Genomic DNA, 23,363 nt, shown 5'->3' with positions numbered 1-23,363 from the left:
CATACAGAAATGACGCCAAATCTTGAGAGCAAACACTACAGTAGCCATTTCTAAATCATGGGTGGGGTAATTCTTTTCATGTGGTTTCAACTGTCTCGATACATATGCTACCACTTTCCCTTCTTGCATTAACACACACCCTAACCCATTATAAGACGCATCACTGAACACTATAAAATTCTTGCCAGTTTCAGGTTGAACTAAAACAGGAGTTTCTGTCAAAATTTCCTTTAAAACTTCAAAACTTTCTTGACATTCAGGAGTCCAACTAAACGGTACGTTCTTTCTCATTAGCTTTGTTAGAGGCAGCACAATCATCGAAAAATTCTTAACGAATCTTCGATAATAACCGGCAAGTCCAAGGAAACTCCAAACTTTAGACACATTTCTTAGGAACATCCCAATCTATTATAGCTTTAATATTTTAAGGGTCCACCCTAATCCCATATGCGGAGATCACATGCCCCAAGAAAATTACTTCATTTAACCAAAACTCACATTTGGACAATTTAGCATACAACTTCTTATCTCTTAAAATTTGCAAGACGATCCTCAGATATGCGCTAAGCTCTTCATAGGATTTCGAGTATACCAGTATATCATCAATAAAGACAACAACAAACTGGTCCAAGTAGGGCTGAAAAATCCTGTTCATAAGATCCATGAAAGCAGCAGGTGCATTCGTTACTCCAAATGGCATTACAATGAATTCATAGTGACCACATCTCGTTCTAAAAGCTGTCTTCAGAATGTCTTTCTCCTGAATCTTCAATTGGTGATAATCGGAACGTAAGTCAATCTTCGAGAATACCGAAGCTCCTTTTAACTGATCAAACAAACCGTCAATGCATGGGAGATGATACTTATTCTTGATTGTCACCTTATTGAGCTGTCGATAGTCAATACAGAGACGCATTGATCCATCATTCTTTTTAACAAATAACACAGGAGCTCCCCAAGGTGATACACTTGGTCGGATAAATCCCTTCTCTAGCAACTCTTGTAATTGATTCTTTAACTCTTGCAGTTCTTTTGGAGACATTCGATAATGTGCCATTGCAATCGGAGCTTTTCCCGACATTATTTTAATTTGGAACTCTACCTCTCTACTTGGAGGTAATCCTGACAACTCAGCAGGGAAAATATCAGGGAACTCTCGAACTATTGGAATCTCCTCTAACCTTTTCTCTTGAGCTCTTGAATCTATCACATTTGCAAGAAAACCCTGACATCCTTATAGCAGTAATTTCTTGACAGACATCACTGATATTACATTTACTAAGGGATTACACATTTCACTAATCACATTTACTTCTATTACTTATGGACTCTTCAAGTTTACCTTTTTCAATCTACAGTCGACATTCCCATAGTAATGAAACAACCAATCCATTCCTAAAATCACTTCAAACTCGTCAAAGGGTAATTCCATCAGATTAGCAGGGAATTCAATTCCCTGAATCTTTATGGGACACCTCTTACAGACCTTGTCCACCAGAGCATTATGCCCTAACGGATTAGTTACTATCATTACATTACTCGTAGCTTCTAAGGGAATTCTCAATTCTTTTACTAATTTACTGGTAATATAAGAATAATTAGAGCCGGATCAATCAGTACAATCACTAATTTATCATACAACTGAAAAGTACCTGCTATAATATAGGGATCATCCCGGTCATCACTTGTCTTTAAATTGTATACCCGAGCAGTGGATCAAACTTTCGATTACACAGAGGATTCAGACTGGTTCCTTCTTCTACCTCTTCCTCGTCCTCTTTGTGAGGCAGAACCAACTCTTTCAAATGATGCAGGCTCACCAACTAATAACGGGCAGTCCCGGATAAAATGTCCAGCCTCTCCGCATCGGAAACAAGTCCCTGAAGCCATACGACATACACCAAAATGGTTCTTCCCACAATGCTGACATTGTCTCGCTTAACCTTGAGTGGCCCTCCCAGTACCCGATCCCACTGACTGTGTATGTCTAGGTCTTACTTGACTTGCTCCTCTAGCAGAGGATGCAAATGATTCTGATCTAGCTTGTGATCGAAATCTGAATCTCTTCCTCTTTTTGGTGGTACTGAGCTGGAAGAAGCACCCGTCCTCTTTGATGTCTGAACCCTTGAGTCCCCAAATCTTTCATTTTGAGCTCTTTCAAGAGCTTTTGCTCGATTAATCACCTCTTAAAACGAGGACAAGTTTAATACTATCAATATTTCTTTAAGTCTAGGGCGCAAACCCTCCACGAACCATTCACAAGCATCTTTTTCAGTAGGCACAAGCTCAGCTGCAAACCTGCTCAGCTTATTGAACTCACATTCGTACTCATATACAGAGCGGCTCATCTGCTTCAAATTCATAAACTCCTGCTTCATTTTCCAAATAAACTGATCTCCAATATACTTGTTTTTAAATTCTTCTATAAATAAATACCAAGTCAACTGGTCGTTTGACATCCTCATGGTGACGTTTGTCCACCATATCCTCGCCTGACCCCTCAATAAAGATACAACTCCATCTAACTTCTACACTTCGAAGAAATAGAGACCATCTAGTACGATTTTCAAATCATTCAACCAAAGATCTGCTGATATTGGACATTCCTCAGCTTATCCCTTAAATTCGGGAGCTCCTAAACCTCTCAACTCTTTTGCTACATTCATTCATTGAGTTAGTGGAGTAAAAGGTTGAAGACACATCATAATAGCGTCTAACGTTCTAAAGAACGTATCCTGATCTTGCACAGGCACTCCTTGAGATGCATGTTCTTCACCATGCCTGGCCAGGGTAGGTGAATTACTGCTTTCAGTAGGCCTATCTTCTCCCGCTTCACTTCGGGAGCTATTTTGTCTGGACATCTAATAAAATAAACACATTGTTCTATTAGCAAAACAACATACTCATACTATACCAGATCAGAATTTCTCACTATATGTTGGCATGTATTCCACCTAAAGACTCTATAGACTCTGGTTTATGCCTAGAATCGGCTAAACCATAGCTCTGATACCATTAAATGTAACACCCCCAACCCGTACCTGACCAGGATACGAGTCAGAGATATTACATTGACTTTTAAAACACAACTCTTAACAAATAATATCAAAATACTTGAACTTATATTAAGAAAATACGATACTATACATATGGTAATATAAGTTTACCAAAATATTCAGAGCATACACAACTTAATCCTTTAATTACATGCCAACTTCCATTTACATAACAAAATGATCTACTGATTAAGTTGCTTCTGATCTGATGGTTGCAGGAGTAATGTTATCCAGCTGCTTAACCTGTCTCATCTACTTTCTCGGATCCTACGTGTGAAACACTCACACGCTAAGTCATCGACTTAGTGAGGCAATATAATAATAATAACAAGGAAATGTAATGAAAATGCCATAATGATATGAAATGGGATGAAAGCGTATACTTAATCCATGTTTACATCACCATTATCCTTACCTGTAAGCATATAACTTTAACATTCATGAATTTGTATTAATAAATTTATTGGCCCATGATATCATATTGAGAACCTAAGGTATGTGAGTATTGTGAGGTTGTGCACTATGCTGTCACCACAGCTCGTATAAATGCACCGAAGTGCCGCGTAGAATTGCACCGTAGTGCCATATAATAATGTTCATAAAGACCACATAGAATTCCTTAAGAATCATATACATATACTAGGGATCAAGTATGTGTCTCCCAAGACTTCACACATGTTCAAAAGAATATATATAGATCCCGAAAAACCGCGTAGAATTTTATCCCGAAGGACCGCGTAGACCATCTACCCTTGGCATGCCAACTATACCTATAGTTCTCATCTATATAACATGGTCTTTTACATTTCATGTAGTTTATATCGCGTAGACATGTAAATTCTTACATTTTCACATAGCTCATATAACTTTCCTGCACATTCATGTCACATAATGCATTTTATATGAATTCATGTCATGTCTCATAATACAAAATATGATCATGTATCAAGATATAAAATCTAGACTTATCACAAGTCTAAAATTGAGTATATTTCTATAATCATGCTATACATATGCACTCACCTATATTTCCTTGTTTTTTCCTCGATCAATCTTATGGGCAATTGTTCGTGAACTTGATTAAGCTCTATATCTACATAGTAATTCGTTGATACTTATTAGTATACTAATTAATATATTCTAAACTGTCATTTCTTAGGCTAAAAGAAAAACTATTTCTATCTTTTAATGAAGGTATGCATCGATGCACTATACAGTATATCGATGCATTCCCTATCGGTGCATCGATGCATAAATGACATCCGATGTTTGTATTTTAAGGGGATGCATCGATGCACTCCTTATGCATCGATGCATTAATTGCATTTGATGTTTATTTATTTGAGAGTGCATCGATGCACATTGAAGATGCATCGATGCACACAACCCAGAAATCCCATTGCAAGCACGAAATTCACTCTTTTCATCTCAACTCTTCATCTTTCACCTCCTTTAATATTTCTAACTCTTATACACCTACTTAAACTGATTAATACCCATTTAATACCTTTTAACCTTACAAATCCAATCATTAATACCGAATTCAAGAATCTTACTCAAATTTCAACATGTTCTAAATCTAGTTCTAACACTTCATATCATTTACTTCCACTCATGAAAAGTCAGATTTAACTTCTAAATCCATTTATACATCCTTATTCAAGATTTCACTTAACCACTTCTTATCTTTAATCCTTCATAACTCACCAATCTTTGAGTTTCTATAATATTTTTCATCTCCATAATCTTTCTTAAAGCTTCATAAATCAAACCCATACTTTAATTTGAAGGATTAACCAAAAGAAATCAAACTTACCTTAAGTTTGGGTGCTTCACGTTGAAGAAGAAAATGAAGAAAAAAGAAGAATAAAGAGTTATCTGGAAACTCTTGTTTTTTTCCCTTGGGTATTATAATGCCCAATATCTAATATTTAATTATTACCTTTGCTCAATGACCCTTTTACCCTTTTAATTCTCATTCACTTATTAATTCATCCTACACCGGCATCTTTTAATTAATTCATTCACTTTTCAATTTATTTAATTTGATCATTGAAATTTTAAAATCTTACACTTTAATCACTAACCTGATATTAAGGATGTTATAGGGAAGAATTGCAACATCGAGCGGCAAGAACCATACGATTATGCTTGGCGGACAAGGTCATGTATCACGTCATGCATCTGTCATCTCTAGACAAAATTTGGAGGAAGTTGGAAAGTCAGTTTATGTCCAAATCCTTAATGACAAAACTATATCTAAAACATCGGTTGTATGGGCTAAAGATGCAGGACGATCATGATTTGGCGCAACACGTGAATGTCTTCAATCAAATCATTTTTGATTTGGCTCAGCTTGATGTGAAAATTGAGGATGAAGACAGAGCGATGATTCTATTGTGTTCGTTACCTCCCTCTTACGACCACATGGTGACTACTATTACATATAGGAAAGAAAAACGTTGAGGAGATTACTGTAACCTTGTTGGCTCACAATCAGCAGAAGCATAATGCAGGGGAAAGCTCTAAAGCCGATAGCTTATATGTCAAGGGTAATCGAGACCGTGGATGAAAGCCAGAGAAGACATGGTCTGGAAAGCGGAATTCCAGATCCAAATCTAGGGATAAGAAGATAATTCACTGTTACAAGTGCAAGGAGGTGGGACATATGAAGCGAAACTGTCCGAAGTTGAAAAAACAGACTGATGAGAAGCGTGATGATTCATCCAAGTCTGTGAATGTGGTCGAGGATGACAACTCTGATTGCAGTGAGGGTGATATGCTCTTTATTTCAATGACTCAATTGACGGATATTTGGATTCTTGATTCTGGATGTTCTTATCACATCACGCTAAATAGGGAATGGTTTTCGACATACAGGTCGATTAATTCTGGCTCTGTTTATTTGGGTAATGATCGATGTTGCAATATTGTTGGTATTGGTGATGTCAGAATTAAGATGTATGATAGCTCTGTTCGGACGTTGGGTGGTGTTCGACATATCTCAGATTTGAAGAAGAATTTGATTTCTTTGGTCACTTTGCATAATAATGGTTTTATCCCTAAGGCTGATGAGGATAGGAAAACCATTTGGATTATTAAAGGAGCTTTGACTGTGATGAAAGGAAAGATGACTGCAGGGAATATTTACAGATCGTTAGGGAGTACCGTTGTAGGTGGAGTTCATTCTGTTGAGTCCTGTGATGATACTACAAAACTGTGGCATATGCGTCTTGCTTATTTAGTGAACGTGGTATGTCAGAATTACACAAAAGAAATTTGTTGCATGGTGTCAAAAGTTGTAAACTCGATTTTTTGCAAGTATTGCGTTCTTGGTAAACAGACTAAAATCCTTTTCAAGACTGCGAAGCACAGAACTCAAGGGATTCTTGATTATGTGCATTTTGATGTATGGGGGCCTTTCACGACATCGTCTTTGGGTGGATCTAGGTATTATGTTACTTTTATTGACGATTTTTGACGGAAAGTTTGGGGTGTTTTTTTTTGAAACAGAAGTCTGACGTTTTTGAGAAGTTCAAGATGTGGAAAGCTGAGGTAGAAAACCAAACAGGATGAAAAATCAAGTGTTTACGATCTGACAATGATACAAAGTACACAGATTCACAGTTTCTACACTTCTGTAAGGAGCACGGGATTAAGAGACATTTTACAGTGCACAAGACACTACAACAAAATGGTGTTGCGAAACGGATGAACATGTCGCTGAATGAAAGAGCCAGATGTTTGCGGTTGAATGCGGGGCTTCCCAAACACTTCTGGGATGAGGTTGTTAACATGGCGTGTTATCTTATCAACAGGTCGCCAAGGGCATCATTGGCTGAGAAAGTTGCAGAAGAGATATGGACTGGTCATGATGTTAGTTTTGATCACTTACGGATTTTTGTTTGTCCTGCTTATGTGCATGTACCTGCTAATGAGAGATCCAAACTTGATGCAAAATCGAATGAGTGCATTTTTCTGGGTTACAAGAAATGTGTCAAAGGATTCAAGTTCTGGGATCCATCTGCGAAGAAAATTGTGATCAGTAGAGATGTTGTTTTTTATGAACAGTCCATGTTGCAACAGAAGAAATACACGATAGTGGTGGATTTCGAGCAATTTCTAGTTGAGAAATCAGAAACTTCTCAACCGACTTCTGGTGGTTCTGCTACGGATGATTTGTAAGATTATAGTCTCGCCAGAGACAGGGTGAGACAGACGAATATAAAACCCCTGAACAGATTGGGTTTTGAAGACTTGGTCTCTTTTGCACTTACTATTAGCAGTGATGATCTGGTTACTTTTCATGATGCCATTACTAGTCAGGAAAATGACAAGTGGATGGCTACCATGGTTGAGGAGATGGAGTCTTTGAATCACAATCGTACATGGGAGTTGGTTCGCCTTCCTGAGGGTAAGAAGTCGATTGGTTGCAAATGGGTGTATAAAAAGAAACCATCAGTAATAGAAAAAGAGGGGGAGAAGTTCAAGGCTCGTTTGGTAGCAAAGGGTTTTTCACAGCAGAAAGGAGTTGATTATGATGAATTTTTTTCTCCTGTGGTCAGGCACACTTCAATCCGAGCAATACTTGTATTGGTGGCTAGTTGGGATTTGTATTTAGAGCAGATGGATGTTAAAATTGCTTTTTTGTATGGTGATTTAGAGGAGCAGATCTACATGCGGCAGCCTGAAGGTTTCACTTAACCTGGAGATGAGCATTTAGTTTGCAGATTGAAAAAATCTTTATACGGGTTGAAACAGTCTCCGAGATAGTGGTATAAACGGTTTGACTCATATATGATCAAGATTGGCTACAACCGATGTGAGTATGATTGGTGTGTCTATGTTAAGAGCATTGATGATGGTTCTTTTATTTTTCTGTTACTGTATGTTGATGATATGTTAATTACTGCGAAGAACATGGATGATGTTATCGGTTTGAAAACTTTATTGAGTCAGGAATTTGATATGAAAGATTTAGGTGTTGCAAAGAGAATTATTGGAATGGAAATTTGTAGGGACAGAGACTCAAGGAAACTGTGGCTATCTCAACAGGGTTTATGTTGAGAAAATGCTAGAAAGGTTTGCGATGAGCAGCGCAAAATCGGTGAGCACTCCATTGGCGAATCACTTTAAACTCTCATCAGAACAGTGCCCTGAGACAAATAAGGAAGCTGAAGATATGGCAAAGGTTCCGTATTCTAATGTTGTTGGCTGCTTGATGCATGCAATGGTATGTACTCGTCCTGATTTAGCTCATGTTGTTAGTCAAGTTTGTAAGTACATGTCTAAACCTGGTAAGCAATATTGGGAAACAATCAAGTGGATCTTTCGGTACTTAAAGGGTACTGTGGGACATGTAATTGTTTTTGGTAGTCAGCGGAATAATCTTTTGGTTGTAGGATATGTGGATTCAGACTATACATGTGGCTTAGATAATAGAATATCTACGACAGAGTATGTGTTTACTCTTGGTAGAGGGCCTATTTGTTAGAAGTCTATTGTTCAATCTGTTGTGGCACTATCTACAACTGAAGTTGAATACATGGCAGCGGCTGAAGCTGCAAAGGAAGCTTTATGGCTTACTGGTTTATATAAGGAGTTGGGTGTTCAACAAGGTGGAGTTCAGTTGCTTTGTGACAATCAAAGTGTTATTCACTTGGCTAAGAATCAGGTGTATCGTGCTAGAACTAAACATATTGATGTAAGGTTCCATAAGATTGGAGAGTTGGTTGCATCTGGAGAGGTTTTGTTTCAGAATGTACATACTGATGAGAATGTCGCTGATGTGTTCACCAAGCCAGTTACGACAGACAAGTTCAAGCATTGCTTGGACTTGTTGAATGTTTTGAGTTGTTAAAGAAGTAAGGTAAACTAACCCACATTGAAGTTTCCAAGAGGCAGGATATTTGCCAAGGTGAAGATTTGTTAGGTATGGCTCATAATTATGTGCCAGGTTTTTTTATTATAAATAGAGATGTAACTTAAACATATGTGACATTGAATAAAACTTCTAGCGTCGTCTAGGCACCGAGGACGTAAACATATTGCCGAACCTCGTTAAAATTCTTATGTTCTTTCATTTTCTTTACCCGATTCTTCAACACTTACAATTTCGAATAAATGAAGCAAATGATAACATTTACAATGACACAAACAATGCATGAAAACCAACGAATAGTTTGAGAAGAATGGCCTTACAATCATCTGGTTTTTCTAACATTAACATCATACTTTCTTCTGACATTGTTAACAATGAATATTTTGCTTTGGTCGAGATTCTGCCACCTTCTATACAAAGTTTGGCTCCGGTAATCACCCAATATCCCGGTGAGTCCTCCGATCCCCTAACCGTCTCGTTTGTGTCTACGAGGTTCATCATTTTCGGTGCTCTCTGCGGTGAAGGCGGACCACCAGGGAAAACAGTTAAATTTAAATCCACTTACGCCGGCTTCTCCGGTTGAGTCAACCCTGAACTAAACCTTGTACTGATCAGTGTCGAGAAAACCCCCGATTTCTATGACAATGTCACGGGGCCATCCCATTCGAATTGATGGATCTTAGCGAAGGCGACTATGGAGAACCCGAGTCTTAGGAAGAGAATTTTCCTCATCCCGACAATCTTTACCTCAAACCAAGCCTTGGTTACAATAGCAGTTGTATCATCAAAGTGGCTTCTATTGTATTGCATAGGTGTTGTATATACACATGAGAATATGCTCCACTTGACAGACTCGAAGTACCCGCGTTCGGGCTTGTCAATAGGCTCGTAACTGTGATCATCAGAGAGCCGGAGGATCGTTGTAAGAGTTGAAAGATGCTAAAGATGGATTGCTAGATGGTCGCTCTTCTTACCTTCCAAGTATAAGCGTATTCCCGTCACATATCAATTTCCGGTATCAACCTGCAAATGGAGTATTCAAGAATAGGTCAACACTTTGGGACTTCAATAAGCAGCAAGCAATCATAAATAACTAAAATATTAACGTGTATCATGCAAGTATTATCGAGTGGTGCAGTACGATACCCGTGTTGATTAACATAAAGCTTAGGCCCCATGAAAGTTAACTGAAGCGAAGGGGATGCTTGTTTCCTTTGGTTGAGACCGAGAGGCAAATCGCCGTACATAGAAGCCCATCGTCGAGGCAATTGAAACTCGAGAAATACATAGAGTGAGCCGACCCAATACATGTGTCAAATGGGCGACGGCCCAGGGAAACATGTAGGGGCGATGGCCCAAGGCATTATATAGGGGCATCAGTTTTACGTAATCCTCCAAGGTAATCAACTTGGCATCAAGAAGCATGAGAACAAGCTTAACCCTTTTTTCTGCAACAAATTAAACATAGGGTAAATGATTAATAATTGCATAAAAACACAACCATTACAAACAGGGAGAACAGTGGGGCAGATTGTAAAAGCTTTTAAATTCAAAAATTAATGGAGTAGTGGAGCCTACCTTTTTGGTTTTTGTGTAAAGTAGGTCAGGGGAGATTCTGTAAATGCCTTCATCAACGAGTTTCGGAGTTGGCTTGGACATGGGAATGGAGCTCGTTGTCGTTACCGGTTGTTTCACGTCACTGACCTCCCACCCTTGCTTTTTGTCATCTTTAACATGCTTTTGGCCTACTTTTGTCTGTAAACATGCTTATTAATTAGAGTTCAATACTAATTGTTTATTAATATCATCATCATCATCACAAGTTTAAAAATTTCAGTACCGCACCATTACCATCTATAATAACATTATAAATCCCGTAATGCCAAATCAAATTAGACCCATAATCAAGTTGGTTAAAAGTAATTATTTATTATTAAAAATATTGAATTAATATAGTAACATTATAAATCCCGTTACAATTGTTTCCGCGGAATTTTTTTTCAAAATTGAAGTTCTTGAAATTCCATCTTCGAAGCACGATGACTCTAGATAGATTGAACGGATTAACAATTCTAAGCATCAAAAGTCAATTTTTACAAAATCTTGATTATCGTAAAATAATAGAGGTTTTTGCTTAAAAAAAAGTACAAAGGCATTGTTTTAGGTGATATTTGTAGCCTTGTAGGTTTTGGTTTGTATTCGTATTGATATTGTTTGACTATAATTTCTATTACATTTTTGTTTTAAAAAAATTATTTATTTTTGTCTATTATACGGTCAGGGTCATGGCTAGGTTATCGGGAGCCTGTACAAATTCTTATAAAGGGCCCCCTATTTTCTAGATAGATTCGATTTCAGAACCTTTATTTTTATGCTTATTAATAGCAATAACTGATAGATATATTCGATTTCGGAACCCCTATTTTTATGCTTATTAATGGCAACAACTGAAAGATATATTCGATTTCGGGGCCCCTGCTTTTTGGGGCCCTGCACGGTTGCGCACATTATGCCCCCTCAACCACGCCCCTGTATACGGTACAAGTATAGGGGCATAAAATTATAATCTCGCCCAGGGCATTAAAACTGATTGGATCAGCTCTGCATAACGTTCCTCTATCGATGGTTTATCTGCAAGATACTAGTATATCACCATTAGAGGCCAGTGCTCACATATGCCTTCACGATACACTCAAAGGGGATACAATACATATCTATACGCTTAGCATCGGAAAGATCAACCGGAAGGTACGATTATGTGGATTCACATCGTAAGTATAAGTTCACGGCATGGCTTAAAAATCCAATGCCCCGAGCACCACTCAGTAGAGAAGTAATAGGCACAAAGGACCTTGATATAACTTTGGGAGACCGCGATATAGTCGAGAGCCACCGCTGCGGCTTTGACTGAAATCAGCACCTCCCCTTAGAATATAAACAATCACAATATCCTGCAAAGTTAAATGAGAGAGTCACCATTACCGAATGCAGTTTGTTTCTTAATCGGTGAGTTTCCAGAATAGCAGCTAAAATAGACACTGAGAAACTTACGTTATTCTTCGAGTGAGTAACAACAGGTGGTCTAACTGATGCAGCAAGCATGCCTTGAAGGTCCCAGGGCATATAAGGCTCATCCTGAAGCAATAAAATACAGTGCAAAGTGAGGATTCCCTGAAATTCATCGAAAATCGTTTTGCCTACTCTAGAATGCAAAAAAAAAAAAAAGGAACTGACTAATACGTATGCACCATTTGTACCTTCGGTTTTCCTGAGAATTCAGGAGTTTCGCCGTTTTCTGAAAACCTCTCATCTGCTAATTGCTTTAAAGTTTCCTGCACTTCATTGGGATCAAGATTTGAATTCTTTGATTGCTTAGTGTATAACATCTTTACCTCCCATTTTAACCCCGGTGATAACGTGAGTACCGTATTTTTCAATGAACCTGGAGAAGGAAAAACAAATCGGTAAGGATTAAGTTAAGAAAACCAACACAAATATGCACGGTTAACCCGAACAGAGACACTAAAGTTATAACTGCAGTCGTCGTGCTTGTGCTATAATCTGAACAGAGAGGACTGCAATTCATTACAATATAAAATCTTGATTCCAAGCAGACCTTCAACTCCAAAACGTATCAACATAAGTAAAAAAAGGGAACTTACTCGGCAATGACGGCAGGGTCCCATGCACTAGGCACCTCTTGCCTCACACGCTCGGACAAAGTTAAGTGAGCTCTTTCGAGCTCGACACTGTACAGTGTTATGAACCAACCATCGTAAGCATGACTTTTTGTGGCGCCGGTATCCTTCGGCCAGCAGCCTTTGAACTCGAACATGGCATTTAACAATCTTGAAGGAACCTTGCCAGATAAAGAGATATCCTGATTGAACTTTTCCGACATCTAAGCACACAATGAAACCGACAAGTTAAATTCAGGGGAAGTGAAATTACATGAGGCAAAGACTAAAGAAAACACTAGAATTCGGAGCTCGTTTATTTTGGATTTCTGTAAAACATGTACATATACATACACATACTTTGCGAAACAGCCTACCAAATAGTAACAAATATGCACAAAAACCAGCAAAACAGAAACAGTACGTACATACGTATATACATGCATACACACATACTCCTCAAATATAAAGCACGGGAAAAAATAGATAAAAATTACCTGATTGAAAGAAAGAACATCGAAGCGAAACCTGGTACGTTCGCCTTTATCACATCTAATCGTACTGGGAACATTTTTAACAACCACCGCACCAGGAAAAACCAGGTCACGACTCACTGCTGTGTCAAGTTCGATCAATCTCGACCCAGAAGGACCCGGCTTGCAAGCCGATAGCCTTATATCATTGGATAAATCGTACCCAAACCCGATAATCGTAACAGCTTTTTCCGCCGCCGTTTGAGGGTCCAGTTGATGAAGATTTCCGTCCATGGGTTTAGCAGTTGACGTTGAGCGGGGTTGTTTCAAGGTTTAATGGAACTGAGCTTGGATTTGGGGTGGGGGTGTTTAGTCATTGCTGATGAAGGAGACGACGACCCATTGAACTAGTCTACGGGTCTACTAATAAATATATTTGTCTGAAAACTGTGAAGTTTGTTAGATGGGGGACGAAAAGGCAGCTGGTCTGAAAATGCTTACACGTGGCGACCTGTCGAATGGCTTCCCTTTTTTTAATTGCTATTTTGCTCAAGAATAAATTAACAAGATTGTAAATGAGATGAGACAGATCGTAAGTTATTTAATATTGACTCGATCAAAATTCGATAAATATTCAACTCAAATGGGTTCAACTTGTGTTCTTAACCCGTCGAATCGAGTTCTTAATACTCGACTTAAAAAACTCGCAAGCAAATAAAATTATAATATAAGTTCTTCGAGTTTAAGACTTTAATCGAGTTAAGTTTAAAATATTTTTCTTTCTTTTCGAGCTGTAGTTCATGATTTCAAGTTCGAGTCAAATCGAGTCGAACTCCATTTTAAAATTTTCAAGTCGAGTCGAACTTAACAATACTCGACTCGACTCGTTTACGGCCCTAAATGCAATCTTAAAAAAAAAATTCTAGAATTAGACTTGAGAGTTAAAAAGTACCCATTTTTTAAAAATGAATCCTTAAAAGGTTTTAAGTACATCTGTAAATTATGTTGTCAAAATTCATCGGGTCAATGAAATTTTAGACATTTATAATATGAATTTCAATAAAAGAGAAGATAAAATGTAATAACAAATAACATATATACGTCTCAACCATCATTTTCCATTATTTTTATACCATTAACTATAAAGATCTTTTATAAAATTAAAATATTTTAATTATTTTTCTAAATTGTATTATAATTAATATATTTTAAAAAATAATATAATAAATTTCAAGTCTAATTTGAGATGAAAAAAATAAAAATTTGGGTACTTACTATTGACTCAACCATGCTGCCGGTGGCGCGTCAATTAGTCCCCCATATTTAATTTGATATTTTGTCTTTTTTACGGGTTAAGTTGAATTCCATTGTTAGTCTTTAAGTTATGCGTAAGTTGTAAATATAATTCTTATCTTCCAATTTGACCATTTTAAACTCTTGTAATTTTAGTCATAATATCCCCAGTATAGTTTAGGTCAATGTCTGAATTGAGCACAAAAATTAAAATTGACATAATTAAGACGCAATAACTAAATTCACAACTTATGCAAAGAATTCGATCTTTTTTAACACCCAACAACCCTCCCGAAAGGACTTGCCTTGCAACCCTAAAGTACGCCTTCCCCCTTGGTTCACACAGTGTTTTCCAACACAAATTGGCAAGTCTCAGTCATACATATGTTATATTTGCATATACCATGAATGATGCACATTCACAACACAGTATGAGAATGTCTATGTTACTCGAACTCAAGTGCAAGTATTAGATACGAGTATATGGCTCGTGTAAGTTCATTCCTTTTGCTTTCTTTTTTTCTTCATATTCAAATAGGTGTCAAACATGGGTACTCTAAAACAAGAACAAAGTCGGATCAACTATCTAGTATCTATGCATTCAATATCAGAAATCAAAGTCCACTGGAGTCGGAGCATACCAGAACAATAGTGATGCACATTAGTTGGAGTTTTGTATTTGCTGAACCTGGTACAGAAGCCACAAGCCGAAGGAAACTTGATTGAGATCTCAACATGCTGATCTTTGATATTCAATATATTTCCATGAGTATTCTTACCGAAATCGACACAATCTCAAGCAAACCATGACCACTACATGTTTGCAGTAACAAGATTCCAATTGAAAACCATGATACTAACACAAAAGGTTCTCGTCAATCACATCAAGAAGCAAATTGAATATAATGATTTTTATCATCTGAACATATAGGTTATAAAGCCAGTGAAACTGTGCATATAATAATGTGAGCTGCAACATGATTCTAAAGGATCATATAATAGCAAAATCATTAGGAGTAGCTAACATTAAAAAAAGAAGCTAAAGAAAAGGAATGCTTTAAGCAAAATGAAATGAGCACGGGTCTTCGTAATTCTACAAGTATGACAACAATGTAGAAAAGCCAAACACATACGTGATTAGAGAAAAAGTAAGACAGACCAAAGAGATGATCAAACCAGAGTAAGTCTCCACAAAAAATCAACATATTTCATGCCAGTTTTGATCTTGGAGGCATAGAGACTATAAATATCAATATCCGTATCACCATAACCATAAAGCTTCTTAAGTTCCATATTGCAACCCACCTAAAATTTTCTTGAAAAACTGCAAGGCACTATGATATATGTCTCTGCTTTTTAACAACTCCTAGTCTCCTATCTTATATCCATGAAAAGTGTACCTTGCAACTAACTGTCCCATTGTACTACTAAAAAGTTCAACTTAAACTCCTTGGGAGATTTCCCAACATGCAATCTAAGAATAATAAAATATTCTCCTAGACTTGCCAACTGTTAAGGTGAAACATGTATTGTAGAAATTCATTCTACATAAAGCTAATAAAGAAAGCAAAAACAAATTTTTACGAAAACATTTCATGAAAAAATCCAGAATTTCATGATACTCGGTTTCAATTGTATAAGACTTTCGTTAATTAAATGTGCAGAAGATACATAAGCACTCTGCCTAACATCTCAAGATTTTCTGTATTTATTGATATATCCCTGCTCTTCGTAATTCTACAAGTATGACAACAATGTAGAAAAGCCAAACACATACGTGATTAGAGAAAAAGTAAGACAGACCAAAGAGATGATCAAACCAGAGTAAGTCTCCACAAAAAATCAACATATTTCATGCCAGTTTTGATCCATAATCTTGGAGGCATGGAGACCATAAATATCAATATCCGTATCACCATAACCATAAAGCTTCTTAAGTTCCATATTGCAACCCACCTAAAATTTTCTTGAAAAACTGCAAGGCACTATGATATATGTCTCTGCTTTTTAACAACTCCTAGTCTCCTATCTTATATCCATGAAAAGTGTACCTTGCAACTAACTGTCCCATTGTACTACTAAAAAGTTCAACTTAAACTCCTTGGGAGATTTCCCAACATGCAATCTAAGAATAATAAAATATTCTCCTAGACTTGCCAACTGTTAAGGTGAAACATGTATTGTAGAAATCCATTCTACATAAAGCTAATAAAGAAAGCAAAAACAAATTTTTACGAAAACATTTCATGAAAAAATCCAGAATTTCATGATACTCGGTTTCAATTGTATAAGACTTTTGTTAATTAAATGTGCAGAAGATACATAAGCACTCTGCCTAACATCTCAAGATTTTCTGTATTTATTGATATATCCCTGCAAAACAGAAAAAATAATGTCAATTTCATGATACTCGGTTTCAATTGTATAAGACTTTCGTTAATTAAATGTGCAGAAGATACATAGTTCACCTAATTGATAGAGAAAAGCAATATTCACACTTTGGGATCTAGTTTAGTTGGATGAAGGGGATTGGTTGAAGAAATAGAGTATTATTTTATAGACTTGCACAGAATAGTGCCTCTGGAATCAAAGGCTCTCACCTCAATAAGTCTTGCTATTTTTGGTTGGGCTGAAGAAAGATATTGCTTAACTGACTCGAACGTGATCGGAACCTGATGAGGCTGTATGCTACCAAGAACTTTGTCAACTGCTTTTTTGACAATTGTATTATGAGCATCTTTACTGAGATGACCCTCACGCCAAGTTGGTTTCAGCAGTTCCTTAATTAAATCTACAAGAGCATCATGAAAATGCCTCATTGCTTTTGATTCTTTTCGCAAATCCCCATCTTCCTTGTTCTCAACCTCAACATCTATTTCATTCTTTTCTCTAACCCTATCTACTTCTAAGTCTTTTTTGCATCTAGTCTCGCCTCTTCGATGCCTGCGATCATGATCTGTATCAATTTTATTTTCCTCTGAAGTTTTTTTGACACGAGAAGCAACCGAGGAAATCTCTTCTTTCACCAGAGTCCCATTTTGCATCTCAACTGCAGAAGTTCCATCATTTGCATCAGTTGTTAGCAAATCTTTTCCAGAAGGGTAGCAATTATTGTTGACCCAATTTTCATGATATCCATTATGACAAGACGACATTTTTTATCATCATTACGTTCAGGGATCATTGGCCCAGTTGATGCAGAATCACCATATGCCGGTGGATACGCTACATTCAAGAGTGATGGACCTGGATTAGAGAAAGAAAATATAAGTGACCTCTCTCCTGCATTGGAGGAATCAATGCTACCATGAACAGGGTCATACTGGCTTTGCGAAGATGATAAGCCAGTGGTGACAAAAAAGGATGGCCGAAAGGGTACTGATGGTTCCCAATCATCTGAAGACATTTCTATTCTACATTCAGAAAAATACAATGGATGATCCCTGACAATATCATTTACAAGAAAGTTTTCTGGTTTAGAATTAGTGAAGGGGGAACCGGCTTGCAGCAAGAAAGATAAACTTGAAGTACAACGCTCACTGTCATTGTCCAACATCTTTTGAGCTCCAAGAGAGTATGCACTTGAAGAATAATTTAAAGGCAGTGATGCTAGGCATGTTGAGACACGATGAGATTGATTCGCATTATATGTCTTGCCCAATGACGTAACTGAGCCGCTTAATGAAGATATATTCTCAGGAACAAAACTATTCCTGAAGGTACCTTTATCTCCCAGTGAAGCAGGCTTCACAGAATTATCATCAGGAAAATTCTGACCTATACCATTTTTCCTTACATCCTTAGGTGGTCCCAAACCATATATAGATGCAGAAAAGCGCTGAGAGGCAGGGGAAGTGTCCATGGATTTCTCTTTACTCTGGAGAAAAGGGAACTTATTAGTTTCATGAAATTGACGCAATCTTTGGTTTTCATCATGTCCCAATGGCAATATTCTCTCTGGAAAGAACTGAGAAGATAATCCGGCCTTATTCACAACTGACGAAGGCCGTATATCAGTAGAAGCTGGAGATTTTGATCTTCCAGCAGCACTTATAAAACCTGATGCATAAGGTTCTTATTAAAATAGAACGTAGAGAAGATTCTGGATCTCCATAATGCAGAAAATATTTATTACCTTCATCAAGCTCAACAACTCTTTTCCCATCTGCTACAGCTACATCTTCCTTGGGCTGTTGTCCAGGATTTTCCCCATCTTTTATGTGAAGAAATCTACATGAACTCCCTTTGATGCACCATCCTCTAGCAAAGAAGTCACACATAAGTGCAGGGCGTTTGTTCTCACTATTAATGCCAGGGGATAGAGTCCCAGCACTAGTCTGAGAAGCAGCAGACCTGTGAAACATATTGATTAGTAAATCAATGGATGTACAATCTTTGGAATGCAAAATTTTCATGATAAGAAACTTAGATTCATTCTATGTTATAAAAGGCATATAGGTCTCACCCCACCTTGATTTTATCTTCCTTTTACCATCCTCTCTTTGCACATCCATTCGCTTACTTTTTTCCTCAAAACCTAGGCCACTCTGAACTCCTTCACCTGAATGATTTCCAACCGGAATGGAATTAACCTCATTGACAGCAAGCTTTTCAGTTTGCTGGACATGGTAGTCTTCAGGGGCTTTTCTTTCTAAAATGGCTTGTGCATCTTTACCATGAACCATATATTCTTGAATTGCCTTTTCCTTTGCAAGCCGTTTTCCAGATACTGAATACGTGGAACCATCATATTTTGTGCATAGATCCTCCTTTTGAGTTGTCAACACTTCATTTGGAAGACTAGAAAATTTAAAATTAGCACTATCCTCTCCTACATCAAGGGTTTTAGATGATATTCTTGTTCCACAATTTGCAGGAGTATTAAACGAATCTGACCCAAGTTGAGCATCTACATGTAAGAAAAAGACAATCAAGATGGCAAGAAACACCCAACATTTCCAGTCACACTATGAAATAATATTGAATAAAATATGAAGTCTTTACATTTTCTTTTATGGTAACCTGGGGACTTAAACATTTAAACACCAGCTATAAGAAAGCGAAAATAAATTCAAGTGGCTGCACTGCTGTTTCAGTTGCAGTGCTGCATGAACAAGATAAATATAGACCAATTCTGTCGATGCTAAGAGGTCACAGCACTGTATAACAGTGTGTTAAAGTTAACTGCAAATCACAAAAATGGTTACAAAATTTCTCAAAATACTAAAATACTTGGGTTCAATTGAAAAAAGAAAACTATTTATTTGTTGAATGAATGCACATAAAGGAAAATCTATAAAAAAAAAATCCACGTTGAAAGTTCGTGTATTTTTTCTTCCTTTTTAATTTCCTTTGCTCCCAAAACAATACAAACTTCTTTAAAAAAGTCAAAACTTCGAACAAATGCAAGTATTTGATCTCCTACTAGAAAACTAAATTCTCGTAAATATTGAAACAATTCAGAATCAAATCCACCCAAAATTCGATCTACAAACCATTTGGATTAGAAAAGTCTTGCAAATCGTCTTTCTCTTCCCCTTCTACGCTATCTTCATCGATTTCCATATCGGAGCTGTTAAATTCACGCTCGGCGGTCGAGGCAGCGCGGCTTTCATTGTTGTTCCCGGCGCGTGGGGAGGTGTTGTAATCTGACAGTGACATCGGCGGAGGAGACCGAGTGGGGAAAGACGTGATGCGAGTTTCTGAGCTGCGCGTGAGCTTTAATCGTGTTTTGCCATCTGGCCGTCGATCGTTCACCTCGACGACGAAGACCCTTTCCCGCTTACTTATTCACGCGCGTGCTTCGAAGATGATAAATTAATTAACCCCTCTTTGGGCCACTGTTGGATTTTAATCGGTCATTGCTCTCTGGGCCATATCTTATTCTAAAAAATATGTGTTGAAATGTCTAACAGGTCCCTCTTATTTTTCAAAATTAGATAAACTGACCCTTTCAGATAAGGAAACCTCTACCAATTTCAAGAACGATAAATTAAGGAATATTAATAACAGGTTAATGTTTGCATCAAGTGTATATAACTTTGGTTTACATAATAAAAAATTCATCCCTCAATTTTTAGACATTAAAAATATAATCATTATTAATATGTTAGTGTATTATATAATTTATATTTCGACAATGACCGTACTCGATACTAACCGTGTACTTATCTAGGATATGAGTATCGTAGGTTACCATGTGATTTCCAATTTTCTTGGTTGACTATCGTATACTTAAAGGATGAGATAATCACATATGTCCTCCATTACAATTGACCTAATATAATGGTGAAATATGATTTGTTAATATGCTTTCTTTATAAAGTTTTAAATTCATATCTTGATAAATCAAAAGTTTTTTTTTTAATTCATTTAAATCTTCATAAAGTGAATTGAGAAACATCAAAATAGCTGGCACAACCAACAATATAATTTACGACTAACGTCATCCTTCGATCTACAATTGTATTTCGTTCACGATAAAGATATTGTATTCTAGTATTTTATAACAACTGCGAAATTCCCAAATAATTTTATCATACATAGGGGGTTCAAATTCGGGTACCTATGTCTTTGGATACTTGATTGGTCGACCCGTATCCCGATCCGGATGTTACGGGTACTCAGTAATCAGATACCTAAATTTTGCGGGTATATGAACAAATTTAAATGTTCGAATTATATACTCCAACATCCAAACATAAAATTTAAAAGTAGTTTTTTTTTAAAATTTTATTAGTTTAATTTAATATATAAAATTGTTAAGAATTAAATATGTAATATTATTATATATATCAAAAATAAATAAATGTACCAGATACCCAAAAAATTTAAGTTTGTGACTCGGGTCTGACCCGGGAAATGTCAAGTCGGGTACTCGATCCAGAACTTGAATTTTTAAAAAAAAATACTTAAAATTCTCGATCAGGTTGGCGGATCGAGCCATCCGAGTCAGGTATTTTTTAACACCCCTAATCATACATGTGTTTTTTTAAAAGTAAAGTACAAGATTGATCACTTTCGTTTAAGTTTTGTATATTTTTTCTCACTGAATTTAAAAATATATATAATATTTAGTCACTTTCATTTTTATTTAATTAAGATACATGAGGTCGTTGAAGGTTAATTATCGTTAGACCTTTAATATATATATGTCGTAACACAGTGAATTTATAAAATAAAAAAAGATTAAAATACACAAATGATCACTAATATTTGAGTATTTTTTTTTATTTTCCCTACTAAAGTTTTAAAAGTATCAATTTGGTCACTAAAACATCAATTAGGTCCTTGAACGATGATTTTATATCTAACTCACCCCAAAAGCTTTCTAGTTTTCCTCTATTTTCCCTCTCTTTTTTTTATATATATTTACTTTTTAAGTGTTATTTTTAAAACATAGAAATTAACATTTTTGGACATGAAGCAATCAAATATTTCAAATGATTAACAAAAAATTAAAAAGCTTTTGGAATAAATTGGATATAAAATCATTGTTCAATGGCCTATTTGATGTTTTAGTGACCAATTTGTTACTTTTGAAACTCCAACAAAACCTTACTCAAAGACTTTTTAAACACCCCAACCCCATCCCTTAGAAAGAAAAAGGTAGCCCCGAAGAAAGGAAAGAGCGAGATGGTGGTTTTTGTTGTTCCCGCGAAGCGAAGATCATTCGCCAAGCGAATGAAGTGGGTCAACCTCTTTGAGTGATAAAAAAAGAGGCTTCGTGTTTGTTTTTCTTCAAACCCCCAATCCGCTCTCGCTCGCCGCTACTAACGGGGTCTCGGTTGATTTCCCTTCCTTTAGCTATTCAGATGTTTCAGTTCGCTAAGTTTTAAAAGTCCAAAGAGCGCAGACTAGCCACGGATCTTGGATACGGTTTCCCGATCGGAGATCCATGGATCACAGACGGTATCCCCATGGCCTTTCGCCTCTGAAAGCGTCCTTCCTTCTCAATGCCCGGGCATCCATCCAATGCATTCTTTTCGATCTTGTACCCACGGTGCGGTACACTGAACACTGGGTTAAAGATTTTTTTTGTTTCTAAATGTTACGGCCTAAATGCTGAACTATTGACCCTACTTGTTTGGATGGGTGTTCACCCCAAAGTGTTCCCGGACTGCATGCATACATCCGTAAGTAACTTAGTGCAACATGGCAAATTTCATTGAGAGGAATCAGCAAAGAAAAGAAAAACGGGTCAACATCTTAATGTTTATTTGAGAGATTGTCCTCGGGCTGAGGAGTGTCCACATGAGTTCGTTGAGGTGTCTACACAGGAATAAAAACCTCTTTTATATTCTGTCGACAGTTCGGATTGATCCACCTAAGTAGAACGAAAAGGAGGAATTGGAAATTCAAAGGGGGGCCAGATCAGAAGCTTTGCTTCGGTAGCTTGCTGACTCTCCTAGTTAGAAGAAGTCTCTTTGGCGAATTCTTTAGACTACCCAAGGGTTCCAAACCAGCCTAAAAGCCACTTTTGTGTCAGCTCTCTTCCCTCGTTAGCAGCCAAACTGAAAAGCCTACTCTTGCGGGTACATAACATAACAAAAGAATAAAAAGTGGGGGTGAAAATAGCTTTTCACAACTCAACCAAAAACAAAGAACTAAGTCCCCTACGGCCATAACTTCCTACTATTCTCTTTTCAGATTTTCACTTATTAAATTCTTCTTTTTGTTAGCTTGAAAATGAAAAACAAAAAATTAATGGATGGGGGTACTAAAATGAAACAAAAAAGTAAACATTAGGTATGATTTTGAAAAAAAACTAAAAGTTTTAGTATTAAAACGAAACAATAGTGGTAATTTATGTGCTAAACATATAGTTTACCCTAAATAAAAACAAAATGAACAAATCTTAAATAAATAAATAAATAAATAAGGAAGTGATCAAATATTATTTTTAAATGGTAAATTACATCGTTCCTCACTAAACCATACTCTCTCCCCTATTTTCCTCACTCAACTTTCAATTTTTCTTGCT

The 23,363-nt window shown here is 36.8% G+C and overlaps 2 pseudogenes; both read right to left on the bottom strand.

Moving 5' to 3' along the window:
• Positions 1-11,444: 11,444 nt before the first annotated feature.
• LOC120195974 lies at positions 11,445-13,593 on the bottom strand (annotated as a pseudogene).
• A 2,676-nt stretch (positions 13,594-16,269) lies between these two features.
• Positions 16,270-20,213, bottom strand: LOC120195978 (annotated as a pseudogene).
• Positions 20,214-23,363: the final 3,150 nt, after the last annotated feature.

Source organism: Hibiscus syriacus, unplaced genomic scaffold (genome assembly GCF_006381635.1).
Source record: "Hibiscus syriacus cultivar Baekdansim isolate YM2019G1 unplaced genomic scaffold, ASM638163v2 tig00117022_pilon, whole genome shotgun sequence".
Lineage (NCBI taxonomy): Eukaryota > Viridiplantae > Streptophyta > Magnoliopsida > Malvales > Malvaceae > Hibiscus > Hibiscus syriacus.
The sequence above is the reverse complement of the archived record's forward strand: the minus strand, read 5'-3'. Positions and strand labels throughout refer to the sequence as shown.